Below are 24,645 nucleotides of genomic sequence, written 5' to 3' on the forward strand. Positions count from 1 at the left end.
GACAGGGTGGTGAACGTGACAGGGTGGTGGCAGTGACAGGGTGGTGACAGGGTGGTGACAGTGACAGGGTGGTGACAGGATGGTGACAGTGACAGGGAGATGACAGTGACAGTGTGGTGACAGGGTGGTGACAGTGACAGGGTGGTGAAAGTGTGATGACAGTGACAGAGTGGTGACAGTGACAGGGTGTTGACAGTGTGGCGACAGTGACAGGGTGGTGACAGGGTTGTGACAGTGACAGGGTGGTGACAGTGACAGGATGGTGACAGGGTGGTGACAGGGTGGTGACAATGACAGAGTGTTGATAGTGTAGTGACAGGGTGGTGACAGGGTAGTGACAGTGACAGGGTGGTGGCAGTGACAGGGTGGTGACTTGGGGTTGACAGGGTTGTGACAGTGACAGGGTGGTGACAGGGTGGTGACAGGGTGGTGACAGGGTGGTGAGGGTGACAGTGTGCTGACAGTGACAGGGTGGTGACAGGGTTGTGACAGTGACAGGGTAGTGACAGTGACAGGGTGGTGACAGTGACAGGGTGGTGACAGGGTTGTGACAGTGACAGGGTGGTGACAGGGTGGTGACAGGGACAGGGTGGTGACAGTATAGTGACAGGGTGGTGACAGGTTGGTGACAGTGTGCTGACAGTGACAGGGTGATGTCAGGGTGGTGACAGGGACAGGGTGGTGACAGTGACAGGGTGATGTCATTGTGGTGACAGTGACAGGGTGGTGACAGTGACAGGGTGGTGACAGTATAGTGACAGTGACAGGGTGGTGACAGGAGGATGACAGTGACAGGGTGATGTCAGGGTGGTGACAGGAACAGGGTGGTGACAGTGACAGGGTGATGTCAGGGTGGTGACAGGGACAGGGTGGTGACAGTGACAGGGTGATGTCAGGGTGGTGACAGGGACAGGGTGGTGACAGTGACAGGGTGATGTCATTGTGGTGACAGTGACAGGGTGGTGACAGTATAGTGACAGGGTGGTGACAGGTTGGTGGCAGTGTGCTGACAGTGACAGGGTGATGTCAGGGTGGTGACAGGGACAGGGTGGTGACAGTGACAGGGTGATGTCAGGGTGGTGACAGGGACAGGGTGGTGACAGTGACAGGGTGATGTCATTGTGGTGACAGGGACAGGGTGGTGACAGTGACAGGGTGATGTCATTGTGGTGACAGTGACAGGGTGGTGACAGTGACAGGGTGGTGACAGTATAGTGACAGGGTGGTGACAGTATAGTGACAGGGTGGTGACAGGTTGGTGACAGTGTGCTGACAGTGACAGGGTGATGTCAGGGTGGTGACAGTGACAGGGTGGTGACAGTGACAGGGTGGTGACAGTATAGTGACAGGGTGGTGACAGGGTAGTGACAGTGACCGGGTGGTGACAGGGTGGTGACAGTGACAGAGCAGTGACAGGGTGGTGACAGTGACAGGGTGGTGACAGTGACATGGTGGTGACAGTGACAGGGTGATGTCAGGGTGGTGACAGGGACAGGGTGGTGACAGTGAGAGGGTGATGTCAGGGTGGTGACAGGGACAGGGTGGTGACAGTGACAGGGTGATGTCATTGTGGTGACAGTGACAGGGTGGTGACAGGTTGGTGACAGTGTGCTGACAGTGACAGGGTGATGTCAGGGTGGTGACAGGGACAGGGTGGTGACAGGGACAGGGTGGTGACAGTGACAGGGTGATGTCAGGGTGGTGACAGGGACAGGGTGGTGACAGTGACAGGGTGATGTCATTGTGGTGACAGGGACAGGGTGGTGACAGTGACAGGGTGATGTCATTGTGGTGACAGTGACAGGGTGGTGACAGTGACAGGGTGGTGACAGTATAGTGACAGGGTGGTGACAGGTTGGTGACAGTGTGCTGACAGTGACAGGGTGATGTCAGGGTGGTGACAGTGACAGGGTGGTGACAGTGACAGGGTGGTGACAGTATAGTGACAGGGTAGTGACAGTGACCGGGTGGTGACAGGGTGGTGACAGTGACAGAGCAGTGACAGGGTGGTGACAGTGACAGGGTGGTGACAGTGACATGGTGGTGACATGGTGTTGACAGGGTGTTGACAGGGTGGTGACAGTAACAGGTTGGTGACAGGGTGGTGACAGTGACAAGGTGGTGACAGGGTGGTGACAGGGTGGTGACAGTGACAGGGTGGTGACAGTGACAGGGTGGTGACAGGGTGGTGACAGTGACAAGGTGGTGACAGGGTGGTGACAGGGTGGTGACAGGGTGGTGACAGGGTGGTGACAGTGACAAGGTGGTGACAGGGTGGTGACAGGGTGGTGACAGTGACAGGGTGGTGACAGTGACAGGGTGGTGACAGGGTGGTGACAGTGACAAGGTGGTGACAGGGTGGTGACAGGGTGGTGACAGTGACAGGGTGGTGACAGGGTGGATGTGTCAGTCCACCACACATAGAGAAGTGTTATTCTTCCACCTGTTGTGTTGTGATAAAGAGCCCCAGGATGCATCCCAAATGATGTCCTATTTCCTGTATAGTCAATGACAGGGTGGTGTCAGTAACAGGGTGGTGACAGGGTAGTGAACGTCAAAGGGTGGTGACAGGGTGGTGACAGTGACAGGGAGATGACAGTGACAGGGTGTTGACAGGGTGGTGACAGGGTGTTGACAGGGTGGTGACAGTGACAGGGTGGTGACAGTGACAGTGTGATGACAGGGTGGTACCTGGTTAAGGACAGTGACAGGGTGTTGACAGGGTGGTGACAGTAACAGGGTGGTGACAGTGTGATGACAGGGTGGTGACAGGGTGGTGACAGGGTGGTACCTGGTTAATGACAGTGACAGGGTGGTGACAGGGTGGTGACAGTAACAGGGTGGTGACAGTGTGATGACAGGGTGGTGACAGGGTGGTGACAGTGACAGGGTGGTGACAGGGTGTTGACAGGGTGGTGACAGGGTGTTGACAGGGTGGTGACAGTGACAGGGTGTTGACAGGGTGGTGACAGGGTGGTACCTGGTTAATGACAGTGACAGGGTGGTGACAGGGTGGTGACAGGGTACATCCCAATTTACAACCTATTTCCTGTATAGTCAATGCTTTGACCAAAGAGTACATCCCAATTTACAACCTATTTCCTGTATAGTCAATGCTTTTGACCAAAGAGTACATCCCAAATTACAACCTATTTCCTGTATAGTCAATGCTTTTAACCAAAGAGTACATCCTAAATTACAACCTATTTCCTGTATAGTCAATGCTTTTGACCAAAGAGTACATCCCAATTTACAACCTATTTCCTGTATACTGCCCATTTAGGGTTCCATTTGGGAGGCAGACCGGTTCTGAGAGGTTGTTAGGAAATGATCTGGATGACTGCTGGTGTTGTAGTCGTACTGTCTGCCCCACAATAACCTGCTTCTAGTTTCCTACATACTAGTGTTGTAGTTGTACTGTCTGTCCCACAATAACCTGCTTCTAGTGTCCTACATACTAGTAGTGTTGTAGTCGCACTGTCTGTTCCACAATTACCTGCTTCTAGTTTCCTACATACTGGTGTTGTAGTCGTACTGTCTGTTCCACAATAACCTGCTTCTAGTTTCCTACATACTGGTGTTGTAGTCGTACTGTCTGTCCCACAATAACCTGCTTCTAGTTTCCTACATACTGGTGTTGTTGTCGTACTGTCAGTCCCACAATAACCTGCTTCTAGTTTCCTACATACTAGTGTTGTAGTCGTACTGTCTGGTCCCACAATAACCTGCTTCTAGTTTCCTACATACTAGTGTTGTAGTCGTACTGTCAGTCCCACAATAACCTGCTTCTAGTTTCCTACATACTGGTGTTGTAGTCGTACTGTCTGTCCCACAGAGGCCATTATCAGAAACCATCAGTCCTCAACTGGCAGCTTCATTAAATAGTACCTGCAAAAACATCAACATTGAAGAGGCTAATTCGGATGCTGACACTCCTCTGTCCAGTCTCCCAACAGTGAATAACCTGGCCTTCTAGTTTCCAGTCTCAATATCAACAGTGGTGTTGTACCCGTACTGTCTGTCCCACAGAGGCCATTATCAGCAACCATCAGTCCTCGGGAACTGGCAGCTTCATTCAATAGTACCTGCAAAACACCGGATGTGTAGGCAGAGTTCCTCTGTCCAGAGGCAACAGTCAAGAGGCGACCAGGGATGCTGACCTTTCTAGGCAGAGTTCCTCTGTCCAGTCTCAACGCCAACAGTGAAGAGGCGACTCCGGGATGCTGGCCTTCTAGGCAGAGTTCCTCTGTCCAGTCTCAACGTCAACAGTCAAGAGGTGACTCAGGGATGTTGACCTTCTAGGCAGAGTTCCTCTGTCCAGTGTCTGTGTTCTTGCCCATCTTAATCTTTTCTTTTTTATTGGCCAGTCTGAGATATGGCTTTTTCATTGCAACTTTGCCTAGAAGGCCAGCCTCTTGGAGTCAACTCTTCACTGTTGATGTTGAGACTGGTGTTTTGCAGTAACTATTTAATGAAGCTGCCAGTTGAGGACTAATGGTTGCTAATAATGGCCTCTGTACACCTATGTAGATATTCCATTAATAAATCTGCCGCTTCCAGCTACAACAGTCATGAACAACATTAACAATGTCTACAATTTATTTCTGAACAATGATGTTATTTTAATGGACAAAATAATTGTTTTTATTTAAAAACAGGGACATTTCTAAGATACTCCAAACCTTTGAACAATAGTGTATAAATACAGGAACTCAGCTGTTGGTTGTGTTGACAGTCACATCAGAGACTAAGCTCAGTGGAACTCAGCTGTTGGTGGTGTTGACAGTCACACAAGAGACTACGCTCAGTGGAACTCAGCTGTTGGTGGTGTTGACAGTCACACCAGAGACTAAGCTCAGTGGAACTCAGCTGTTGGTTGTGTTGACAGTCACACCAGAGACTAAGCTCAGTGGAACTCAGCTGTTGATGGTGTTGACAGTCACACCAGAGACTAAGCTCAGTGGAACTCAGCTGTTGGTTGTGTTGACAGTCACACCAGAGACTAAGCTCTGTGGAACTCAGCTGTTGGTGGTGTTGACAGTCACACCAGAGACTAAGCTCCGTGGAACTCAGCTGTTGGTGGTGTTGACAGTCACACCAGAGACTAAGCTCCGTGGAACTCAGCTGTTCTCTTCTTTCTTGCTGCAGTGGTTTGGTGACCTGGTAACCCCCGTGTGGTGGGAGGATGTCTGGCTGAAGGAAGGCTTCGCCCACTTCTTTGAATACGTTGGAACGGACTTCCTCTTCCCCAAATGGAACATGGTAAGATCTTTATTGTGTTTTAAAGATAGTGAACGATTACAATACCTTGTAATTACACTGTGACTAATTTAACCACCCTACATGACTTTACTTCTGATCTTATCTGAGCATTAGAACAGTTGCATGGGCTAATGATTCTGTCAGCTGGAACAAAGACAAGGAACAGTTTATTATAATGACTCTGTCAGTTGGAACAAAGACAAAGAACAGTTTATTATAATGACTCTGTCAGCTGGAACAAAGACAAGGAACAGTTTATTATAATGTCTGTCAGCTGGAACAAAGACAAGGAACAGTTTATTATAATGACTCTCAGTTGGAACAAAGACAAGGAACAGTTTATTATAATGAATGTCAGTGGGAACAAAGACAAGGAACAGTTTATTATAATGACTCTCAGTTGGAACAAAGACAAGGAACAGTTTATTATAATGACTCTCAGTTGGAACAAAGACAAGGAACAGTTTATTATAATGGCTGTCAGCTGGAACAAAGACAAGGAACAGTTTATTATAATGGCTGTCAGCTGGAACAAAGACAAGGAATAGTTTATTATAATGAATGTCAGTGGGAACAAAGACAAGGACCAGTTTATTATAATGACTCTGTCAGTTGGGACAAAGACAAGGAACAGTTTATTATAATGACTCTCAGTTGGAACAAAGACAAGGAACAGTTTATTATAATGGCTGTCAGCTGGAACAAAGACAAGGAACAGTTTATTATAATGGCTGTCAGCTGGAACAAAGACAAGGAATAGTTTATTATAATGGCTGTCAGCTGGAACAAAGACAAGGAACAGTTTATTATAATGGCTGTCAGCTGGAACAAAGACAAGGAACAGTTTATTATAATGGCTGTCAGCTGGAACAAAGACAAGGAACAGTTTATTATAATGGCTGTCAGCTGGAACAAAGACAAGGAACAGTTTATTATAATGACTGTCAGTTGGAACAAAGACAAGGAACAGTTTATTATAATGACTCTCAGCTGGAACAAAGACAAGGAACAGTTTATTATAATGACTGTCAGTTGGAACAAAGACAAGGAACAGTTTATTATAATGACTCTCAGCTGGAACAAAGACAAGGAACAGTTTATTATAATGACTCTCAGCTGGAACAAAGACAAGGAACAGTTTATTATAATGGCTGTCAGCTGGAACAAAGACAAGGAACAGTTTATTATAATGACTCTCAGTTGGAACAAAGACAAGGAACAGTTTATTATAATGACTCTCAGCTGGAACAAAGACAAGGAACAGTTTATTATAATGACTCTCAGTTGGAACAAAGACAAGGAATAGTTTATTATAATGGCTGTCAGCTGGAACAAAGACAAGGAACAGTTTATTATAATGGCTGTCAGCTGGAACAAAGACAAGGAACAGTTTATTATAATGGCTGTCAGCTGGAACAAAGACAAGGAACAGTTTATTATAATGGCTGTCAGCTGGAACAAAGACAAGGAACAGTTTATTATAATGACTGTCAGTTGGAACAAAGACAAGGAACAGTTTATTATAATGACTCTCAGCTGGAACAAAGACAAGGAACAGTTTATTATAATGACTGTCAGTTGGAACAAAGACAAGGAACAGTTTATTATAATGACTCTCAGCTGGAACAAAGACAAGGAACAGTTTATTATAATGACTCTCTCAGTTTATTTTTTCTCAATTTACCAAACAAGATACAATAGTATTGACTGATTAGTCTGTCCATACGGTTTTCATCTAGCATGGTAAACCATTAACCATCTATTTTTACCATGACATCTGAAACCCTTCAATCTAAATTTGACCCCGTTTTTATTCCTTACTCGTCATCGTTTAAGGGTCGATGAGTTCGTGCACTTCCAATAAAATAATCCGTCATAAAGAGTTTGGTGGGGCGGAACAAAATGTTGTTTGTTAAAAGTCACTTCCAGTTTCCAGACGGAGATGTATTTATGCTAATGTAGAAAAATAGTTTGTTTCCATGCATTTCCAATTTATCTCTAGGTAAAAACTGAACAGTGACAGGCCACATAAATCTTGCGTTGGGGTAGTAATTTACACTGATTTCATCTCGGTAGCGATGGCAGTATTTGAATTGAAAGTCGTGCCGTTCCCTGTTGGGGACTCATTGAAGACGCATATCTCAAAGCCTGACTGTTAGGACACTAGTCACGCAGTGCAACGCACTGGACTGGACTGTACCATCACACAGGACCGATATCACACTGGACTGGACCATCACACAGGACCAATATCACACTGGACTGGACTGTACCATCACACAGGACCGATATCACACTGGACTGAACTATACCACCACACAGTACCAATATCACACTGGACTGGACTGTACCATCACACAGTACCAATATCACACTGGACTGGACTGTACCACCTCACAGTACCAATATCACACTGGACTGGACTGTACCACCTCACAGTACCAATATCACACTGGACTGGACTGTACCACCTCACAGTACCAATATCACACTGGACTGTACCATCACACAGTACCAATATCACACTGGACTGGACTGTACCACCACACAGTACCAATATCACACTGGACTGGACTGTACCATCACACTGGACTGGACTGTACCACCTCACAGTACCAATATCACACACTGGACTGTACCATCACACAGTACCAATATCACAGTGGACTGGACTGTACCATCACACAGTACCAATATCACACTGGACTGGACTGTACCATCACACAGTACCAATATCACAGTGGACTGGACTGTACCATCACACAGTACCAATATCACACTGGACTGGACCGGTATCTCCTGTGTTAATGTGACACCAATGCTATCTATCAGTGAGAGTACCAATCCATTACACTAACTGGACTGTACCATTCCTCTATTCCAATATCTTCAAATATCCCCATTAGCATAGCACTTACAATGAAGCAATGTATGGGATATTGGCCATGCCTTCAGGTTGTGTATTAGTATGGGATGGACTGTACCATGCCACAGGTTGTGTGTTAGTATGGATACTGGCCATGCCTTCTAGGTTGTGTGTTAGTATGGGATATTGGCCATGCCTTCAGGTACCAATATCAGTATGGGATGTGGCCATGCCACAGTTGTGTGTTAGTATGGGATATTGGCCACCTTGTAAGTTGTGTGTTAGTATGGGATATTGGCCATGCCTTGTAAGTTGTGTTACCATGGGATATTGGCCATGCCACTGGACTGGAGTATGGGTTATTGGCCATGCCTTCTAGGTTGTGTGTTAGTATGGGATATTGGCCATGCCTTCTAGGTTGTGTGTTAGTATGGGATATTGGCCATGCCTTGTAAGTTGTGTGTTAGTATGGGATATTGGCCATGCCTTGTAAGTTGTGTTAGTATGGGATATTGGCCATGCCTTCTAGGTTGAGTGTTAGTATGGGATATTGGCCATGCCTTTTAGGTTGTGTGTTAGTATGGGATATTGGCCATGCCTTCTAGGTTGTGTGTTATTATGGGATATTGGCCATGCCTTCTAGGTTGTGTGTTAGTATGTGATATTGGCCATGCCTGTAACTTGTTTGTTAGTATGGGATATTGGCCACTTCTAGGTTGTGTGTTAGTATGGGATATTGGCCATGCCTTCTAGGTTGTGTGTTAGTATGGGATATTGGCCATGCCTTGTAAGTTGTGTGTTAGTATGGGATATTGGCCATGCCTTGTAAGTTGTTTGTTAGTATGGGATATTGGCCCTGCCTTCTAGGTTGTGTGTTAGTATGGGATATTGGCCATGCCTTGTAAGTTGTGTGTTAGTATGGGATATTGGCCATGCCTTCTAGGTTGTGTGTTAGTATGGGATATTGGCCATGCCTTGTAAGTTGTGTGTTAGTATGGGATATTGGCCCTGCCTTCTAGGTTGTGTGTTAGTATGGGATATTGGCCATGCCTTCTAGGTTGTGTGTTAGTATGGGATATTGGCCATGCATTCTAAGTTGTGTGTTATTATGGGATATTGGACATGCCTTCTAGGTTGTGTGTTAGTATGGGATATTGGCCATGCCTTCTAGGTTGTGTGTTAGTGTGTAATATTGGACATGCCTTCTAGGTTGTGTGTTAGTATGGGATATTGGCCATGCCTTCTAGGTTGTGTGTTAGTGTGTAATATTGGCCATGCCTTCTAGGTTGTGTGTTAGTATGGGATATTGGCCCTGCCTTCTAGGTTGTGTGTTAGTATGGGATATTGGCCATGCCTTCTAGGTTGTGTGTTAGTATGGGTTATTGGCCATGCCTTCTAGGTTGTGTGTTAGTATGGGATATTGGACATGCCTTCTAGGTTGTGTGTTAGTATGGGTTATTGGCCATGCCTTCTAGGTTGTGTGTTAGTATGGGTTATTGGCCATGCTTTCTAGGTTGTGTGTTAGTATGGGTTATTGGCCATGCCTTCTAGGTTGTGTGTTAGTATGGGTTATTGGCCATGCCTTCTAGGTTGTGTGTTAGTATGGGTTATTGGCCATGCCTTCTAGGTTGTGTGTTAGTATGGGTTATTGGCCATGCCTTCTAGGTTGTGTGTTAGTATGGGATATGGCCATGCCTTCTAGGTTGTGTGTTAGTATGGGATATTGGCCATGCCTTCTAGGTTGTGTGTTAGTATGGGATATTGGCCATGCCTTCTAGGTTGTGTGTTAGTATGGGATATTGGCCATGCCTTGTAAGTTGTGTGTTAGTATGGGATATTGGCCATGCCTTCTAGGTTGTGTGTTAGTATGGGATATTGGCCATGCCTTGTAAGTTGTGTGTTAGTATGGGATATTGGCCATGCCTTCTAGGTTGTGTGTTAGTATGGGATATTGGCCATGCCTTGTAAGTTGTGTGTTAGTATGGGATATTGGCCATGCCTTCTAGGTTGTGTGTTAGTATGGGATATTGGCCATGCCTTCTAGGTTGTGTGTTAGTATGGGATATTGGCCATGCATTCTAAGTTGTGTGTTATTATGGGATATTGGACATGCCTTCTAGGTTGTGTGTTAGTATGGGATATTGGCCATGCCTTCTAGGTTGTGTGTTAGTATGGGATATTGGCCCTGCCTTCTAGGTTGTGTGTTAGTATGGGATATTGGCCATGCCTTCTAGGTTGTGTGTTAGTATGGGATATTGGCCATGCATTCTAAGTTGTGTGTTATTATGGGATATTGGACATGCCTTCTAGGTTGTGTGTTAGTGTGTAATATTGGCCATGCCTTCTAAGTTGTGTGTTAGTATGGGATATTGGCCCTGCCTTCTAGGTTGTGTGTTAGTATGGGATATTGGCCCTGCCTTCTAGGTTGTGTGTTAGTATGGGATATTGGCCATGCCTTCTAGGTTGTGTGTTATTATGGGTTATTGGCCATGCCTTCTAGGTTGTGTGTTAGTATGGGATATTGGACATGCCTTCTAGGTTGTGTGTTAGTATGGGTTATTGGCCGTGCCTTCTAGGTTGTGTGTTAGTATGGGTTATTGGCCATGCCTTCTAGGTTGTGTGTTAGTATGGGTTATTGACCATGCTTTCTAGGTTGTGTGTTAGTATGGGTTATTGGCCATGCCTTCTAGGTTGTGTGTTAGTATGGGATATTGGCCATGCCTTCTAGGTTGTGTGTTAATATGGGTTATTGGCCATGCCTTCTAGGTTGTGTGTTAGTATGGGATATTGGCCATGCCTTCTAGGTTGTGTGTTAGTATGGGATATTGGCCATGCCTTCTAGGTTGTGTGTTAGTATGAGATATTGGCCATGCCTTCTAGGTTGTGTGTTAGTATGGGTTATTGGCCATGCCTTCTAGGTTGTGTGTTAGTATGGGTTATTGGCCATGCCTTCTAGGTTGTGTGTTAGTATGGGATATTGGCCATGCCTTCTAGGTTGTGTGTTAGTATGGGTTATTGGCCATGCCTTCTAGGTTGTGTGTTAGTATGGGATATTGGCCATGCCTTCTAGGTTGTGTGTTAGTATGGGTTATTGGCCATGCCTTCTAGGTTGTGTGTTAGTATGGGTTATTGGCCATGCCTTCTAGGTTGTGTGTTAGTATGGGATATTGGCCATGCCTTCTAGGTTGTGTGTTAGTATGGGTTATTGGCCATGCCTTCTAGGTTGTGTGTTAGTATGGGATATTGGCCATGCCTTCTAGGTTGTGTGTTAGTATGGGATATTGGCCCTGCCTTCTAGGTTGTGTGTTAGTATGGGATATTGGCCATGCCTTCTAGGTTGTGTGTTAGTATGGGATATTGGCCATGCCTTCTAAGTTGTGTGTTATTATGGGATATTGGACATGCCTTCTAGGTTGTGTGTTAGTATGGGATATTGGCCATGCCTTCTAGGTTGTGTGTTAGTGTGTAATATTGGCCATGCCTTCTAAGTTGTGTGTTAGTATGGGATATTGGCCCTGCCTTCTAGGTTGTGTGTTAGTATGGGATATTGGCCCTGCCTTCTAGGTTGTGTGTTAGTATGGGATATTGGCCATGCCTTCTAGGTTGTGTGTTATTATGGGTTATTGGCCATGCCTTCTAGGTTGTGTGTTAGTATGGGATATTGGACATGCCTTCTAGGTTGTGTGTTAGTATGGGTTATTGGCCATGCCTTCTAGGTTGTGTGTTAGTATGGGTTATTGGCCATGCCTTCTAGGTTGTGTGTTAGTATGGGTTATTGACCATGCTTTCTAGGTTGTGTGTTAGTATGGGTTATTGGCCATGCCTTCTAGGTTGTGTGTTAGTATGGGATATTGGCCATGCCTTCTAGGTTGTGTGTTAGTATGGGTTATTGGCCATGCCTTCTAGGTTGTGTGTTAGTATGGGATATTGGCCATGCCTTGTAAGTTGTGTGTTAGTATGGGATATTGGCCATGCCTTCTAGGTTGTGTGTTAGTATGGGATATTGGCCATGCCTTCTAGGTTGTGTGTTAGTATGGGTTATTGGCCATGCCTTCTAGGTTGTGTGTTAGTATGGGTTATTGGCCATGCCTTCTAGGTTGTGTGTTAGTATGGGATATTGGCCATGCCTTCTAGGTTGTGTGTTAGTATGGGTTATTGGCCATGCCTTCTAGGTTGTGTGTTAGTATGGGATATTGGCCATGCCTTCTAGGTTGTGTGTTAGTATGGGTTATTGGCCATGCCTTCTAGGTTGTGTGTTAGTATGGGTTATTGGCCATGCCTTCTAGGTTGTGTGTTAGTATGGGATATTGGCCATGCCTTCTAGGTTGTGTGTTAGTATGGGTTATTGGCCATGCCTTCTAGGTTGTGTGTTAGTATGGGATATTGGCCATGCCTTCTAGGTTGTGTGTTAGTATGGGTTATTGGCCATGCCTTCTAGGTTGTGTGTTAGTATGGGATATTGGCCATACGTTGGTACACCGATTTCTTTTCTTTCTATGGTTTGACTGCTAGTTCCTAAATATTTTTCTCTCAGCAACGGAAACTATTCATTCATTCCAGCCTGAGAGCAAACCCTCAAACAAGTTTTCTATATTTTGTACATGTACACTCAGCCCGTACCCCAGCTAACTAGCTGACTGATGTTGATATGTACATAACCTATACTAACCCTTAACCCCAGCTAACTAGCTGACTGATGTTGATATGTACATAACCATACTAACCCTTAACCCCAGCTAACTAGCTGACTGATGTTGATATGTACATAACCTATACTAACCCTTAACCCCAGCTAACTAGCTGACTGATGTTGATATGTACATAACCTATACTAACCCTTAACCCCAGCTAACTAGCTGACTGATGTTGATATGTACATAACCTATACTCAGCCCATAACCCCAGCTAACTAGCTGACTGATGTTGATATGTACATAACCTATACTGCCCATAACTCCAGCTAACTAGCTGACTGATGTTGATATGTACATAACCTATACTCAGCCCATTACCCCCAGCTAACTAGCTGACTGATGTTGATATGTACATAACCTATACTAACCCTTAACCCCAGCTAACTAGCTGACTGATGTTGATATGTACATAACCTATACTCAGCAGTAACCCCAGCTAACTCGCTGACTGATGTTGATATGTACATAACCTATACTAACCCTTAACCCCAGCTAACTAGCTGACTGATGTTGATATGTACATAACCTATACTCAGCAGTAACCCCAGCTAACTAGCTGACTGATGTTGATATGTACATAACCTATACTCAGCCCATAACCCCAGCTAACTAGCTGACTGATGTTGATATGTACATAACCTATACTCAGCCCATACTCCAGCTAACTAGCTGACTGATGTTGATATGTACATAACCTATACTAACCCTTAACCCCAGCTAACTAGCTGACTGATGTTGATATGTACATAACCTATACTAACCCTTAACCCCAGCTAACTAGCTGACTGATGTTGATATGTACATAACCTATACTCAGCAGTAACCCCAGCTAACTAGCTGACTGATGTTGATATGTACATAACCTATACTAACCCTTAACCCCAGCTAACTAGCTGACTGATGTTGATATGTACATAACCTATACTCAGCAGTAACCCCAGCTAACTAGCTGACTGATGTTGATATGTACATAACCTATACTCAGCCCATAACCCCAGCTAACTAGCTGACTGATGTTGATATGTACATAACCTATACTAACCCTTAACCCCAGCTAACTAGCTGACTGATGTTGATATGTACATAACCTATACTCAGCAGTAACCCCAGCTAACTAGCTGACTGATGTTGATATGTACATAACCTATACTCAGCAGTAACCCCAGCTAACTAGCTGACTGATGTTGATATGTACATAACCTATACTCAGCAGTAACCCCAGCTAACTAGCTGACTGATGTTGATATGTACATAACCTATACTCAGCCCGTACCCCAGCTAACTAGCTGACTGATGTTGATATGTACATAACCTATACTCAGCACATACCCCAGCTAACTAGCTGACTGATGTTGATATGTACATAACCTATACTCAGCAGTAACCCCAGCTAACTAGCTGACTGATGTTGATATGTACATAACCTATACTCAGCAGTAACCCCAGCTAACTAGCTGACTGATGTTGATATGTACATAACCTATACTAACCCTTAACCCCAGCTAACTAGCTGACTGATGTTGATATGTACATAACCTATACTCAGCAGTAACCCCAGCTAACTAGCTGACTGATGTTGATATGTACATAACCTATACTCAGCCCATAACCCCAGCTAACTAGCTGACTGATGTTGATATGTACATAACCTATACTCAGCCCATACTCCAGCTAACTAGCTGACTGATGTTGATATGTACATAACCTATACTAACCCTTAACCCCAGCTAACTAGCTGACTGATGTTGATATGTACATAACCTATACTAACCCTTAACCCCAGGTAACTAGCTGACTGATGTTGATATGTACATAACCTATACTCAGCCCAGTAACCCCAGCTAACTAGCTGACTGATGTTGATATGTACATAACCTATACTAGCCCTTAACCCCAGCTAACTAGCTGACTGATGTTGATATGTACATAACCTATACTCAGCAGTAACCCCAGCTAACTAGCTGACTGATGTTGATATGTACATAACCTATACTCAGCCCATAACCCCAGCTAACTAGCTGACTGATGTTGATATGTACATAACCTATACTAACCCTTAACCCCAGCTAACTAGCTGACTGATGTTGATATGTACATAACCTATACTCAGCAGTAACCCCAGCTAACTAGCTGACTGATGTTGATATGTACATAACCTATACTCAGCAGTAACCCCAGCTAACTAGCTGACTGATGTTGATATGTACATAACCTATACTCAGCAGTAACCCCAGCTAACTAGCTGACTGATGTTGATATGTACATAACCTATACTCAGCAGTAACCCCAGCTAACTAGCTGACTGATGTTGATATGTACATAACCTATACTCAGCCCAGTAACCCCAGCTAACTAGCTGACTGATGTTGATATGTACATAACCTATACTCAGCAGTAACCCCAGCTAACTAGCTGACTGATGTTGATATGTACATAACCTATACTCAGCCCATAACCCCAGCTAACTAGCTGACTGATGTTGATATGTACATAACCTATACTCAGCAGTAACCCCAGCTAACTAGCTGACTGATGTTGATATGTACATAACCTATACTAACCCTTAACCCCAGCTAACTAGCTGACTGATGTTGATATGTACATAACCTATACTAACCCTTAACCCCAGCTAACTAGCTGACTGATGTTGATATGTACATAACCTATACTCAGCCCATACCCCAGCTAACTAGCTGACTGATGTTGATATGTACATAACCTATACTAACCCTTAACCCCAGCTAACTAGCTGACTGATGTTGATATGTACATAACCTATACTCAGCCCATAACCCCAGCTAACTAGCTGACTGATGTTGATATGTACATAACCTATACTCAGCAGTAACCCCAGCTAACTAGCTGACTGATGTTGATATGTACATAACCTATACTCAGCCCATAACCCCAGCTAACTAGCTGACTGATGTTGATATGTACATAACCTATACTAACCCTTAACCCCAGCTAACTAGCTGACTGATGTTGATATGTACATAACCTATACTCAGCAGTAACCCCAGCTAACTAGCTGACTGATGTTGATATGTACATAACCTATACTCAGCCCATAACCCCAGCTAACTAGCTGACTGATGTTGATATGTACATAACCTATACTAACCCTTAACCCCAGCTAACTAGCTGACTGATGTTGATATGTACATAACCTATACTAACCCTTAACCCCAGCTAACTAGCTGACTGATGTTGATATGTACATAACCTATACTCAGCAGTAACCCCAGCTAACTAGCTGACTGATGTTGATATGTACATAACCTATACTAAGCAGTAACCCCAGCTAACTAGCTGACTGATGTTGATATGTACATAACCTATACTAACCCTTAACCCCAGCTAACTAGCTGACTGATGTTGATATGTACATAACCTATACTAACCCTTAACCCCAGCTAACTAGCTGACTGATGTTGATATGTACATAACCTATACTCTGCAGTAACCCCAGCTAACTAGCTGACTGATGTTGGTATGTACATAACCTATACTCAGCAGTAACCCCAGCTAACTAGCTGACTGATGTTGATATGTACATAACCTATACTCAGCCCTTAACTCCAGCTAACTAGCTGACTGATATGTGATCTTCACTTCTTGCTGGAATGTAATGCAAATGTAGCGATATTCTAGTAAAGCGCCATTCACAGGAAAGGCCAATTATACCCATGCAATTAATGTAAACATTAATGATGAACAATTATGCAAATCATACACTTACGCTCCAATTCGCTGTCCGACCGAGCTGCGTTTGTGATTGAATTAGAGATACGTTAAGTCTAACCTGGTTAATGAAACATTACTCACGTTTGTTCGATTACAGGAGCATTAGCATGGGGGCGGCAGGGTAGCCTAGTGGTTAGAGCGTTGGACTAGTAACCGAAAGGTTGCAAGTTCAAATCCCCGAGCTGACAAGGTACAAATCTGTCGTTCTACCCCTGAACAGGCAGCTAACCCACTGTTCCTAGGCCATCATTGAAAATAATAATTTGTTCTTAACTGACTTGCCTTGTTAAATAAAGGTAAAAAATGGAGTTCACAGTGTATCAAAAAAACAACAATTGATTGCGTTTAGCTTAAATGTTATTAATGTGATATTGAATTTGCAACGGTATATTATGGATGAAAATCAATTACCCCCCTTATTACAACTACCATTGTGATATTTCTTTCATCGATGGAATTTAGATTGCTATTACAATAGAGATTCTAAACATTATCTGTCAACCTACTGCTTCACCGAGATGTTGCCAAGGTAACCACAACGTATGGAATGTTAACAGTATCTAGGGAAGACACCCCCTGTCTATGAATTGCTTAAGGATGTGTTCTAAATGACTCCCTCTTCCCCTACATACACAGAGTTGGCAAAACATTAGGAACACCTTCCTGATATTGAGTTGCGCTTCCTTTTGCCCCTCAGAACAGCCTCGGTTCGTCGTGGCGTGGGACTCTGCACGGTGTTAGAAAGCGTTCGACATGGATGCTGGCCCATGTCGACTCAAATGCTTCCCACAGTTGTGTCAAATTGGCTGGAATGTCCTTTGGGCGGTGGGCCATTGGTGATACACGCAGAAACTGTTAAGTGTGAAAAACCTAGGAGTGTTGTCGTTCTCAACACAAACCGGGAACGCCTGGCACCTACTACCATACCCCGTTCAAAGGCACTTAAATCTTGTGTCTTAACCATTCACCCTCTGAATTGTCCACATTCACAATCCATGGCTCCGTTGTCTCAAGGCTTAAAACTCCTTCTTTAACCCGTCTCCTCCCCTTCATCTATGCTGATTGAAGTGGATTTAACAGGTGACATCAATAAGGGATCATATCTTTCACCTGGATTCACCTGGTCAGTCTGTCATGGAAAGAGCAGGTGTTCCTAATGTTTTGTAAACTCAGTGTAGTGCATTTCTTTTGACCAAAGCCCCCTAGGGCTAGTGCACGACATAGGGAATAGGGCCCTGGTCTAAAGTAGTGCACTATATAGGGAATAGGGCTCTGGTCTAAAGTAGTGCACTATATAGGGAATAGGACCCTGGTCTAAAGTAGTGCACTATATAGGGAATAGGGCCCTGGTCTAAAGTAGTGCACTATATAGGGAATAGGGCTCTGGTCTAAAGTAGTGCACTATATAAGGAATAGGGTTCTGGTCTAAAGTAGTGCACTATATAGGGAATAGGGCCCTGGTCTAAAGTAGTGCACTATATAGGGAATAAGGCTCTGGTCTAAAGTAGTGCACTATATAGGGAATAGGGCCCTGGTCTAAAGTAGTGCACTATATAGGGAATAGGGCCCTGGTCTAAAGTAGTGCACTATATAGGGAATAGGGCTCTGGTCTAAAGTAGTGCACTATATAAGGAATAGGGTTCTGGTCTAAAGTAGTGCACTATATAAGGAATAGGGCCCTGGTCTAAAGTAGTGCACTATATAGGGAATAGGGCTCTGGTCTAAAGTAGTGCACTATATATGGAATAGGGTGCCATTTGGGACGTAGCCGTAGTGTGCTATGCATATTTTCCAGTCCACTTATTCTCAAGTGTTTCTGCTGTCCAAGGTTTAATAACTCCCTGACACTCAAGTAGAGCTAAGAGAAGAAGAGAAGAGAGGAAGAGATATCGCACAGTCTCAGCCAATCATTTCTGTCACATTTGCATTTCCTGTTGTGGCAGTCGTTTCAATCATGGGCTGTATTCATTTGGAAATGATCCTAGTCCATCCTCCCTCTTTGTGTCCAGAACAAATTCAGAAGCATCTTTCTCTTCTCCGCTCTTCCAGACGTGCAGAACCGCCAGCTAATTGCTCGGCTGCTGAACTTCTGACCACAGAGGGAGCAAAACTCTGTCATGGTCCCAGAAAGGAGTTTTTAAATTACAGTCAATAAAATATTCATGGTATGGAGAATAGTTTGCCTTTCCTTGTGTGGAACAATCACCTCGTCAGAGTGGACCCCCTAATGTATGTCAGATGATTTGCAGTTCTTTCGACAAAACAGAAATCAATTCAGCAGTCCATTTTTTGAAGGCACTGTGTGGAGAATGGATGACGATGACATCACTGCCAGCTGCCTAGCTTTACCGTCATATATATATATATATATATATATATATATATATATATATGTCTCAGAAAAACAACCCATATAACTAATTCTAAATAAATACATGATCATATCCAGGCATCATCAATATACAAAACATCCCAGTGAAACAGTGTTCCATACTTCAAAACTCTCTTTGTTCTAGAACACAACAACGATATGCTAATCATCACTTCAGTTATTCTCGTCAAATTTCAACTCTTTTGTCCCTTTTGTTGATGCGATGACTTTGATGCCGACAGACACAGACCGACACAGGAAGACACAGACCAGGCTTCTCTTAGTGTCCCCAGATGCAACAGCTCTTCGTGGAAAATAAACACCCACAGCAGTTCTATTCACATTAGATAAGACCATCATTAGCATGACAACACGGAACACAATAATAGCCCTGTGTTCCAACCATAGATCAGAATGATTCTAATTCTACTTCTATAGTTCCAACAGCATTGGAAGCCTTTCTCTGACTCTATGACTGCGGGCTGTGCAGTCGTGATACTGGCTTCTGTATTTAGATGAGTTCAGGTGCAAATTGGCTGATGCTTGCTGCCTGCCCTCTCTTTTTTTTTTAGAGGAGGCACGATGCCGACCTCATGCTCTTGAGGAAAGAAAGACAGTGTGTGACTCATTCTGTTTTTCATCCATTGGTAAAGTGTCTAAATCTGGAGCAAACTGTGGTCCCGTGTCTCTCTCTGCTTTGTTAAGGAGCAGTCTTGTTACACGGGGAAAAACAAATAGCAAGAGACTTCAAGTATTAATATTCACACATTGAGTTTTCTAAACTTCTCAGAGGGGGACAGTTTTCAGCAAACCCTTTACCCTTTCTAAACTTCTCAGAGGGGGACAGTTTTCAGCAAACCCTTTACCCTTTCTAAACTTCTCAGAGGGGGACAGTTTTCAGCAAACCCTTTACCCTTTCTAAACTTCTCAGAGGGGGACAGTTTTCAGCAAACCCTTTACCCTTTCTAAACTTCTCAGAGGGGGACAGTTTTCAGCAAACCCTTTACCCTTTCTAAACTTCTCAGAGGGGGACAGTTTTCAGCAAACCCTTTACCCTTTCTAAACTTCTCAGAGGCGGACAGTTTTCAGCAAACCCTTTACCCTTTCTAAACTTCTCAGAGGCGGACAGTTTTCGGCAAACCCTTTATCTTTTCTAAACTTCTCAGAGGGGGACAGTTTTCAGCAAACCCTTTACACTTTCTAAACTTCTCAGAGGGGGACAGTTTTCAGCAAACCCTTTACCCTTTCTAAACTTCTCAGAGGGGGACAGTTTTCAGCAAACCCTTTACCCTTTCTAAACTTCTCAGAGGGGGACAGTTTTCAGCAAACCCTTTACCCTTGCTGATCAGAGATATCTCAACACTAAGTCAGACAGACAAATGTAACGTCCAACTCACACCTTCAAACACGTAGATCACCTGAACACAGCCCACTCTCCAGCCCACTGTCCAGCTCACACCCTCTAACACATAGATCCCCTGAACGCAGCTCACCTCTCCAGCCCACTGTCCAGCTCACACCCTCTAAACATAGATCCCCTGAACGCAGCCCACTCTCCAGCCCACTGTCCAGCTCACACCCTCTAACACATAGATCCCTGAACACAGCCCACTCTCCAGCCCACTGTCCAGCTCACACCCTCTAACACATAGATCCCCTGAACGCAGCCCAGTCTCCAGCCCACTGTCCAGCTCACACCCTCTAACACATAGATCCCCTGAACGCAGCCCACTCTCCAGCCCACTGTCCAGCTCACACCCTCTAACACATAGATCCCCTGAACGCAGCCCACTCTCCAGCCCACTGTCCAGCTCACACCCTCTAACACATAGATCCCCTGAGGGGCCCAGTCTCCAGCCCACTGTCCAGCTCACACCCTCTAACACATAGATCCCCTGAACGCAGCCCACTGTCCAGCTCACACCCTCTAACACATAGATCCCCTGAACGCAGCCCACTGTCCAGCTCACACCCTCTAACACATAGATCCCCTGAACGCAGCCCACTCTCCAGCCCACTGTCCAGCTCACACCCTCTAACACATAGATCCCCTGAACGCAGCCCAGTCTCCAGCCCACTGTCCAGCTCACACCCTCTAACACATAGATCCCCTGAACGCAGCCCACTGTCCAGCTCACACCCTCTAACACATAGATCCCCTGAACGCAGCCCACTTTCCAGCTCACACCCTCTAACACATAGATCCCCTGAACGCAGCTCACTCTCCAGCCCACTGTCCAGCTCACACCCTCTAACACATAGATCCCCTGAACGCAGCCCACTGTCCAGCTCACACCCTCTAACACATAGATCCCCTGAACGCAGCCCACTGTCCAGCTCACACCCTCTAACACATAGATCCCCTGAACGCAGCCCACTCTCCAGCCCACTGTCCAGCTCACACCCTCTAACACATAGATCCCCTGAACGCAGCCCAGTCTCCAGCCCACTGTCCAGCTCACACCCTCTAACACATAGATCCCCTGAACGCAGCCCACTGTCCAGCTCACACCCTCTAACACATAGATCCCCTGAACGCAGCCCAGTCTCCAGCCCACTTTCCAGCTCACACCCTCTAACACATAGATCCCCTGAACGCAGCCCACTCTCCAGCCCACTGTCCAGCTCACACCCTCTAACACATAGATCCCCTGAACGCAGCCCAGTCTCCAGCCCACTGTCCAGCTCACACCCTCTAACACATAGATCCCCTGAACGCAGCCCACTCTCCAGCCCACTGTCCAGCTCACACCCTCTAACACATAGATCCCCTGAACGCAGCCCACTCTCCAGCCCACTGTCCAGCTCACACCCTCTAACACATAGATCCCCTGAACGCAGCCCACTCTCCAGCCCACTGTCCAGCTCACACCCTCTAACACATAGATCCCCTGAACGCAGCCCACTCTCCAGCCCACTGTCCAGCTCACACCCTCTAACACATAGATCCCCTGAACGCAGCCCACTCTCCAGCCCACTGTCCAGCTCACACCCTCTAACACATAGATCCCCTGAACGCAGCTCACTCTCCAGCCCACTGTCCAGCTCACACCCTCTAACACATAGATCCCCTGAACGCAGCTCACCTCTCCAGATCCCAATCACCTTGAATTCTGATCACCTGTTCACACACCTGTATGTCATTATCACACACTATTTAGTTCAGTTCTTTCCACCCCGTCACTGTGAGGTATTGATTGTTTTGTGACACACTTCTATCTGAAGCGCTGGTTTCCCTGTATTAGTCCTCCTGTATATGATATATAAGTATATATAAGTTTTTGGCCATCCTCACTAATGACGCGTATTACCGATTCCCTGTCTGTACTTTAGCCTATCAGATTTCCTGTTATCAACCTATTGCCTGATTGTCACACCCTGACCTTACAGAGCCTTTTTATTTCTCGATTTGGTTAGGTCAGGGTGTTGGGTGGTTGGGTGGGCATTCTAGTTTGTCTGTTTCTTTGTTGGCCCGGGTATGGTTCCCAATCAGAGGCAGCTGTCCATCGTTGTCTCTGATTCGGAATCATACTTAGGCAGCCTTTTTCCCCACCTGTGTTTGTGGGTAATTATTTATTTTCTGTGAGTGTTTGTGTGCGCCTTGGCTCGTTTATGACAGGGAGTTTGAAGACAGTCAACGTGACACTGATCTCCCGGACTACGTTACAGCCTTTTCCATGCCTGCACTGTTGCCTTGTTGGACCCCCTGTGTATGACCTTCTGCCTGCCCCTGGACCCAGCTACCTACCTCCTCCTGTGTATGACCTTCTGCCTGCTCCTGGACCCAGCTACCTGCCCCTGGACCCAGCTACCTACCTCCTCCTGTGTATGACCTTCTGCCTGCCCCTGGACCCAGTTACCTGCCCCTGGACCCAGCTACCTACCTCCTCCTGTGTATGACCTTCTGCCTGCCCCTGGACCCAGCTACCTGCCTCCTCCTGTGTATGACCTTCTGCCTGCTCCTGGACCCAGCTACCTGCCCCTGGACCCAGCTACCTACCTCCTCCTGTGTATGACCTTCTGCCTGCCCCTGGACCCAGCTACCTGCCTCCTCCTGTGTATGACCTTCTGCCTGCCCCTGGACCCAGCTACCTGCCTCCTCCTGTGTATGACCTTCTACCTGCCCCTGGACCCAGCTACCTGCCCCTGGACCCAGCTACCTACCTCCTCCTGTGTATGACCTTCTGCCTGCCCCTGGACCCAGCTACCTGCTTCCTCCTGTGTATGACCTTCTGCCTGCCCCTGGACCCAGCTACCTGCCTCCTCCTGTGTATGACCTTCTACCTGCCCCTGGACCCAGCTACCTGCCTCCTCCTGTGTATGACCTTCTGCCTGCTCCTGAACCCAGCTACCTGCCTCCTCCTGTGTATGACCTTCTGCCTGCCCCTGGACCCAGCTACCTGCCTCCTCCTGTGTATGACCTTCTACCTTCTACCTGCCCCTGGACCCAGCTACCTACCTCCTCCTGTGTATGACCTTCTGCCTGCCCCTGGACCCAGCTACCTGCCCCTAGACCCAGCTACCTGCCTCCTCCTGTGTATGACCTTCTGCCTGCCCCTGGACCCAGCTACCTGCCCCTGGACCCAGCTACCCGCCTCCTCCTGTGTATGACCTTCTACCTGCCCCTGGACCCAGCTACCTACCTCCTCCTGTGTATGACCTTCTGCCTGCCCCTGGACCCAGCTACCTGCCTCCTCCTGTGTATGACCTTCTGCCTGCCCCTGGACCCAGCTACCTGCCTCCTCCTGTGTATGACCTTCTGCCTGCCCCTGGACCCAGCTACCTGCCTCCTCCTGTGTATGACCTTCTGCCTGCTCCTGGACCCAGCTCCCTGCCTCCTCCTGTGTATGGCCTTCTGCATGCCCCTGGACCCAGCTACCTGCCCCTAGACCCAGCTACCTGCCTCCTCCTGTGTATGACCTTCTGCCTGCCCCTGGACCCAGCTACCTGCCCCTGGACCCAGCTACCCGCCTCCTCCTGTGTATGACCTTCTGCCTGCCCCTGGACCCAGCTACCTGCCTCCTTCTGTGTATGGCCTTCTACCTGCCCCTGGACCCAGCTACCTGCCTCCTCCTGTGTATGGCCTTCTACCTGCCCCTGGACCCAGCTACCTGCCTCCTCCTGTGTATCACCTTCTGCCTGCCCCTGGACCCAGCTACCTACCCCTAGACCCAGCTACCTGCCTCCTCCTGTGTATGACCTTCTGCCTGCCCCTGGACCCAGCTACCTGCCTCCTCCTGTGTATGACCTTCTGCCTGCCCCTGGATCCAGCTACCTGCCTCCTCCTGTGTATGACCTTCTGCCTGCCCCTGGATCCAGCTACCTGCCTCCTCCTGTGTATGACCTTCTGCATGCCCCTGGACCCAGCTACCTACCTCCTCCTGTGTATGACCTTCTGCCTGCTCCTGAACCCAGCTACCTGCCTCCTCCTGTGTATGACCTTCTGCCTGCCCCTGGACCCAGCTACCTACCTCCTCCTGTGTATGACCTTCTGCCTGCCCCTGGACCCAGCTACCTACCTCCTCCTGTGTATGACCTTCTGCCTGCCCCTGGATCCAGCTACCTGCCTCCTCCTGTGTATGACCTTCTGCATGCCCCTGGACCCAGCTACCTACCTCCTCCTGTGTATGACCTTCTGCCTGCTCCTGAACCCAGCTACCTGCCTCCTCCTGTGTATGACCTTCTGCCTGCCCCTGGACCCAGCT

The 24,645-nt window shown here is 46.5% G+C and overlaps 1 long non-coding RNA gene across 1 annotated transcript in view; it reads left to right on the plus strand.

Annotated features, from left to right (window-relative positions):
- The first annotated feature begins 5,166 nt into the window (after nucleotides 1–5,166).
- Nucleotides 5,167–24,645, plus strand: part of LOC135532631 (uncharacterized) — a 54,213-nt gene continuing 34,734 nt past the window's right edge. The window contains exon 1 of the long non-coding RNA XR_010454369.1: nucleotides 5,167–5,262. This is a non-coding gene — a long non-coding RNA (uncharacterized LOC135532631). The remainder of the gene's footprint in view (nucleotides 5,263–24,645) is intronic.

The sequence above is a fragment of the Oncorhynchus masou genome, unplaced genomic scaffold, assembly GCF_036934945.1.
Source record: "Oncorhynchus masou masou isolate Uvic2021 unplaced genomic scaffold, UVic_Omas_1.1 unplaced_scaffold_1954, whole genome shotgun sequence".
In the NCBI taxonomy this organism is placed as follows: Eukaryota; Metazoa; Chordata; class Actinopteri; order Salmoniformes; family Salmonidae; genus Oncorhynchus; species Oncorhynchus masou.